Genomic DNA, 5,873 nt, shown 5'->3' with positions numbered 1-5,873 from the left:
AAGGAATGATGCTAAAGCTGAAACTCCAGTACTTTGGCCACCTCATGCAAAGAGTTGACTCATTGGAAAAGACTCTGATGCTGGGAGGGATTGGGGGCAGGAGGAGAAGGGGACGACAGAGGATGAGATGGCTGGATGGCATCACTGACTCGATGGATGTGAGTCTGAGTGAACTCCGGGAGTTGGTGATGGACAGGGAGGCCTGGCATGCTGCGATTCATGGGGTCTCAAAGAGTCGGACACGACTGAGTGACTGATCTGATTTAATTGCAAAAAAGGTTGAACTTGGGGTTTTAGATTCCATTAATTTTATTCATATATTCCTACCTCTCACTGGCGCAGATAATCAAGATCTAATTGTGTGTTGCTAGATACATCTTTTGTTTATTAAGCCACTGAAATCCTGGCTCCAAACTATTTCCCTTTGATACTGTAGCTGGGAGAGCATTGTAACCCTAAGGTCTAAATAATTTGAGTGTCATAAATGAAAACACCCACAAAATTGAACTCTGATTGCTACTCAGATCAACATGTTTAAACTTGAAGTAGAAATTCATCAGGAAGAGATTTTATGCTAATTCAAAATAAAAAACAGTGGTTAGTTCATCCTGTAGGATGCTTGTTATAGTCAGGACAGACTGCTCAATACCCAGCATTGAGTTTCTTAAAAAGTTTCCTTCTATGACACAGCCTTTCATGGTTTTCTGCCTGTGTCTCTGGCCTCTCATTACTAGTCTTTCATTGATTTTTCCTCCTCTTCGTGACCTACATGTTGGATTGGAGGTCCCCTGGCTGTGATCCCAGCCTTTTTTTCTGGGCTCCAGACAATTACGTTCAACAGACCAAGCAGTTTCTCTCTCTCTCCTTTTTAAACTTTTTATTTTGTATTGAGGTTTAGCTGATTAACAAGGTTGTGATAGTTTCAGGTGAACAGCAAAGGGACTCAGCCGTCCATATACATTTATCCATTTCCCCCCAAACTCCCCTCCTATCTGGGCTCTGATTTCTCTATCTTGATGTTTCATTGGCATCTTAAACCCATTGTGGCTACTCAGCTCCCCTTCTCTTTCCTCCCAACTCTGCACACTATCTGGATAACTTCTATTCATCTTTCATGCTTCACCTCTATTTTTTCAGCAAATACTGACTGAATGCCTACCAGGTGCTTAAATGTGCCATCCTCAGGGAAGCCTTGTCGGGTGTCACAGATCAGTTTAAGGAGCTCCTGTTATCAGGTAAACCATGTTCTTCCCACTGGAGCACTTACCACTATGGAAGTTATATAATTAAAAAAATATCTATCCTGCCAAAGTTAATATCCACAAGAGCATAGATAATGTCTAATTATCACTGTCCTCAGTGCCTAGAATAGTGCTTGTTTCATAGCAGATGCTTAAGACGTGCAGAGTGAATGGACGTGGAGTTTTTAATGCAGTTGCTTATAATTTTTTGAAGAAAGACAGCAATTGAAATGGAGTTTACAAAGCAGTGTTGACAAGGAAGTGGTTAGACTGTATGACTTTGGAAGTCCTATTCTATCCAGAGACTCTATGATTCTCAACCTCACATCCAAGTTACTGTAGATCACTCTGTACATTCTGTGGTTATGCAAAACAAGCACATGGTCAGAGTTGGGTGTGGTTAATTTGGGAATATTTCCTAATTCAAACAGATGAATTTAAAGCTCAACTTAGAGCAGAGATTCTTAGTCTAAGTACTCTTGACATTTTGGGGCCAGATAATTCTTTGTCTGTATATGTGGGTGTCCTGTGCATTGTAGGATATTTTGCAGCATGTCTGGCCTCTACCCACTAGATACCAGGAGCAACACTTTTAACAACCAAAAATGTCTCCAGATATTGCCAAATATTCCCTGGAGGGCAAAATCACCCCTGAATGGGAACCACTGACTGACAGGAGGAGGATATATTGGCTTTCTTGGGAGAGAAGCTTTCCAGAGGACAGCATTTATGGAGGCTCTAAGTTGGGGATGGGCAAATCATGCCCAGGAAAATGGCAAGATGCTCTTGGTTGGAATGGGAAGAGCCCTTCATCTGGGCAGTTACATCCAGGGAAGTCTTCAGACCAGACCTAGTGTTCCTCAGACTTGGGGAGGGGTGGGTGTAGGGATCATCGAGCTCAGTGCCCGCACAACACATTGATGAAGTTCACTGCATGAGCTGTTAGCTGGACTGACCTGAGAAGGAGGCGAAAAAGCTGGCAGAGAAGGCAAAAAATGCCTTGTAGTTGGTTGATTTGATGTATATTTTAAGTACTTAGAATGATACCCGTACATCAGATTTTTGCATTTGCTAGTCACCAAATTTTTGTATCTTCTGATTTATATCTTTATTTCAAGCTGGAACAAGGAGAAGAAAGTGACCATTTCTGGCTTAATTAGTCATGACTATTAGATATTTAGGGGCTTCCCAGGTAACGAATCTGCCTGTCAATGCAGGAGATGCAAGAGACGCAGGTTCGATCCCTGGGTTGGGAAGATCCCCTGGGAAAGAAATGGAAACCCACTCCAGTGTTCTTGCTGGGAAATCCTATGGACAGAGGAACCTTGTGGGCTACAGTCCATGGGGTTGCAAAGTGTCGGACACGACTGAGCTACTGAGCATGCACAACTGAGCACATTACGTATTTAAGTATGAGTGAGTGAGTGAAGTCGCTCAGTCGTGTCCGACGACCCCATGGACTGTCGCCTACCAGGATTCTCCATCCGTGGGATTCTCCAGGCAACAATACTGGGGTGGGTTACCATTTCCTTCTCCAGGGGATCTTCCCCACCCAGGGATCAAACCCGGGTCTCCCGCATTGGGGGCAGACGCTTTAACCTCTGAGCCACCAGGGAAGCCCTTATTTAAGTATAACACACTTTAAATATCTTTAAAATCAGGAGATGATATCAGTGAAACTTTTATATTAAAAAAAAGTCAAAGCATGACTTTCTGCCTGCAATATCCAATATAAGTATGCCATGCCATTATCTTTTAAAATAATTTTATTCTTAATAGCACTGAGTTTGGGAAATTGTGTGCTTATTTCTCTCTCTGTCTTTTTGTGTTTGTGCGTGCGTGTGTGTGTGTTTTTCTGATGCTGTTGTTGCTAAAATATTTTCAGAGCTCTTCATTCTTCTGTTTATTCCTTCTCAAACATTTGTTGAGAATCTGTTTTGTCCCAAACACTGCTGGGCACCTAAAGATGAAGACGCCTAGGGCTGTCCTCCAGGAGCTCACTGATCGGTGGACAGTGAGCTCAGGTAGCAGGTGCTCTGGTGGGCAGTACAGTGCTGGCTCCCTGTGGGGCGAGAGGGCTGCTGGGGGTCTGAAGGAGCCGGCGAGGGCGCCTGCCGGAGGAAGCTGTGGAGCTGCTCACTGAATGGTGAGCTGGAGTTTGCCAGGGGGGCGGGAGTGAGCGCTCAGATGCCTCCTGGCAGAGCAGATAAAAATGCTTTTGTGTAGGGAGGGAGTGAGAAGAGAGTGCCGCAGAGAGCAGGGATGGCTCAGGGGGCTGGGGGTGGGGAGGAGCCTTGCCTACCATGCTGAGGTGAAGAAGGTTGTGGAAAGGTTCTTGGAAAGTGGATTCTGGCAGTAGTGAGGAAGGACTGGCTTCCGGGACAAAACAGGAAGATGAGGTGTGAGGCTAATGTACTTCTCTGCACAAACTGGGCAGTGAGGTGGGAGGTGCTCAAGGGAATATGCCCCTCCTCCCTGAGTTCCTAGAGGTACTAGAGGCACTTTTTCTTTTTTAAATTGAAGTGTTCTTGATTTACAATGTTGTGTTAGTTTCAGGTGTACAATATAGTAATTCAGTTCATAAATATATACACGTAATTATATATATATGTGATTCTTTCCCATTGTAAGTTATTACAAGGTATTGATATAGTTCCCTGTACTATAGAGTAGGACCTCGTTATCGATCTATTTTATATACAGTAGTGTGTATCCTGTACACACTTACAAATCTCAGCAGTGTGGTAACTGTCCAGTACATGAACTGTATGTGTGCATGTTGAAATGTAGCCCACAGTTCCGCATGTTCTACAGGAACATAACAGTCGAACATTTCTCATCAAGATAGAAAATGACAACCTGGTTTCGCCATCACTGCCCCATCAAATAACCTGTTAGTCACGGTGCACCTTTGGCCCATCAGGTGAGAATTAACCTGAGGTAGGGGCTGAGAAGGAAAGGAGGAAGGTGGCCAGGACAATGGAGTCATTCAGTGGTTAGGCAAATGACTACAGATCTTGGTTAGTAATTTCCAGTGAAGGTAGAGGCTGAAGGAGTGGTCTAGGATAATTGCTATATTTCCAGTTTGGTCACTAGCTTTTAAAATTGCCTTCTGGGTCTCTTTACGAGGCCAAGAAGATCAGTTTCATTACTTTTTTACTCCGTAGAGCATGAAAGAGACTCACTGGGTCATCTATTTTTACTTTTTCCCTAGAGCATGAACCGGTTTGATAACCCACATGAGTGACTGGATTGTCCTCTGATTGAAATTGACTTTGAGATATTTACAAAAAGGATCTGTTCAATACTTTCAAGGATAAGGTTTACCCTTGGTAAGGATCTGCGTGAGCACACACTCAAGTTCTGTCCTATAAAATCTTTTCTTCCCTTACCTAGAATGGGGAAAACATTTCATAATTGGAAACATTTAGTGAGAACTCAGTCTCTAACAGCACTGGTGTGCTTAGTATTCTGAAGAGACCAAAGCCTTTTATGTCCTCCGTGCCTCCGACCCAGGCAGTGTTCTGCCTGGAATGTCTCCATGTGTCACCCTTCTCCCCATTTCTAACTGGGGAGTCAGACACACCCTTCGAGGCCAAGGTGGAATGTCACCTCTTTTGCCTTCCTGACACCCTCACACCCCACGCAGGAGAGTCACAGCCTCTTACACACTGTTTTCCCCAGTAGACCATGCACTCTTTTAATGGAGGCCCCACCTGCCCACCTTCGAGTCACCATCATTCACACACCTGGATTTAGCAGAAGTTTAATCCATTTGGTTGAATTATAGAGGATTCAGAAATGTGGTCATGAATATTACATCTGCCTGGGAAGGTTGGAAGCCAGAGCCCACGAGGAGGAGGCTGTGTGAGGGGGCCCAGCCAGGGGGCTGAGCCTCTTGGCACCTGGCAGTAGCAACAGGTGGGCACCAGGGAGAAGTGAAATGAAAGCCAGGTGAGGGTGGTGTTCAGGGCCAGGATTATTGCCTCTGGAAGGCCTGGAGGGGCAAGGTAGACAGGGAGCAAGACTGGGAATTAGGCTGGGATGGTGGGGAAAGGAAAGGGGCTAGGGAGGACTCTTAGTGATCAGAGTGAAGATGTTACCCAAAATGTAAGAAAAAAATCAAGTGAAGAGTCCTGCGGCTGGCACACACTGCAGCTGTTACTACATTTTAAAAGAACAGGGAATCATTAAATTTGAGAAGGACAGAATGCTGTCCCGCTCAAAAGGCGAGAGCGGCCCCGAAATACAGAGTGCTTAGTTTTATGGGCTGGGTAATTTCGTAGGCTAACAAGTAGGAGGATTATTCCAACTATTTTGGGGAACAGGCTGGATCTGCAGGATTTGGGCAACTGCCCACTTTTTGGCCTTTTATAGTTGGCCTCAGAACTGTCATGGTACCTGTAGGTGTGTATTTAGCAAATGCTAATGTTCACAATGAGCATATAATGAGGCTCAAGATCTACTGGAAGCTGAATCTTCCACTACCCTGGGCTTAGTGGTTTCTAACCAGTATATGCTGTATCCTCAAGAACTATGTCATTCTTTAAGTGTTGTGCCCTGCCCCCTTCCCCCCTGTTTCAGTGGAGTTAGTAAATTGTAAACTTAATATAAGCATTGCTACATGGCATT

This window comes from Bison bison, unplaced genomic scaffold (genome assembly GCF_000754665.1).
Source record: "Bison bison bison isolate TAMUID 2011002044 unplaced genomic scaffold, Bison_UMD1.0 scf7180017864041, whole genome shotgun sequence".
NCBI lineage: Eukaryota > Metazoa > Chordata > Mammalia > Artiodactyla > Bovidae > Bison > Bison bison.
This window is presented reverse-complemented; position numbering follows the sequence as displayed.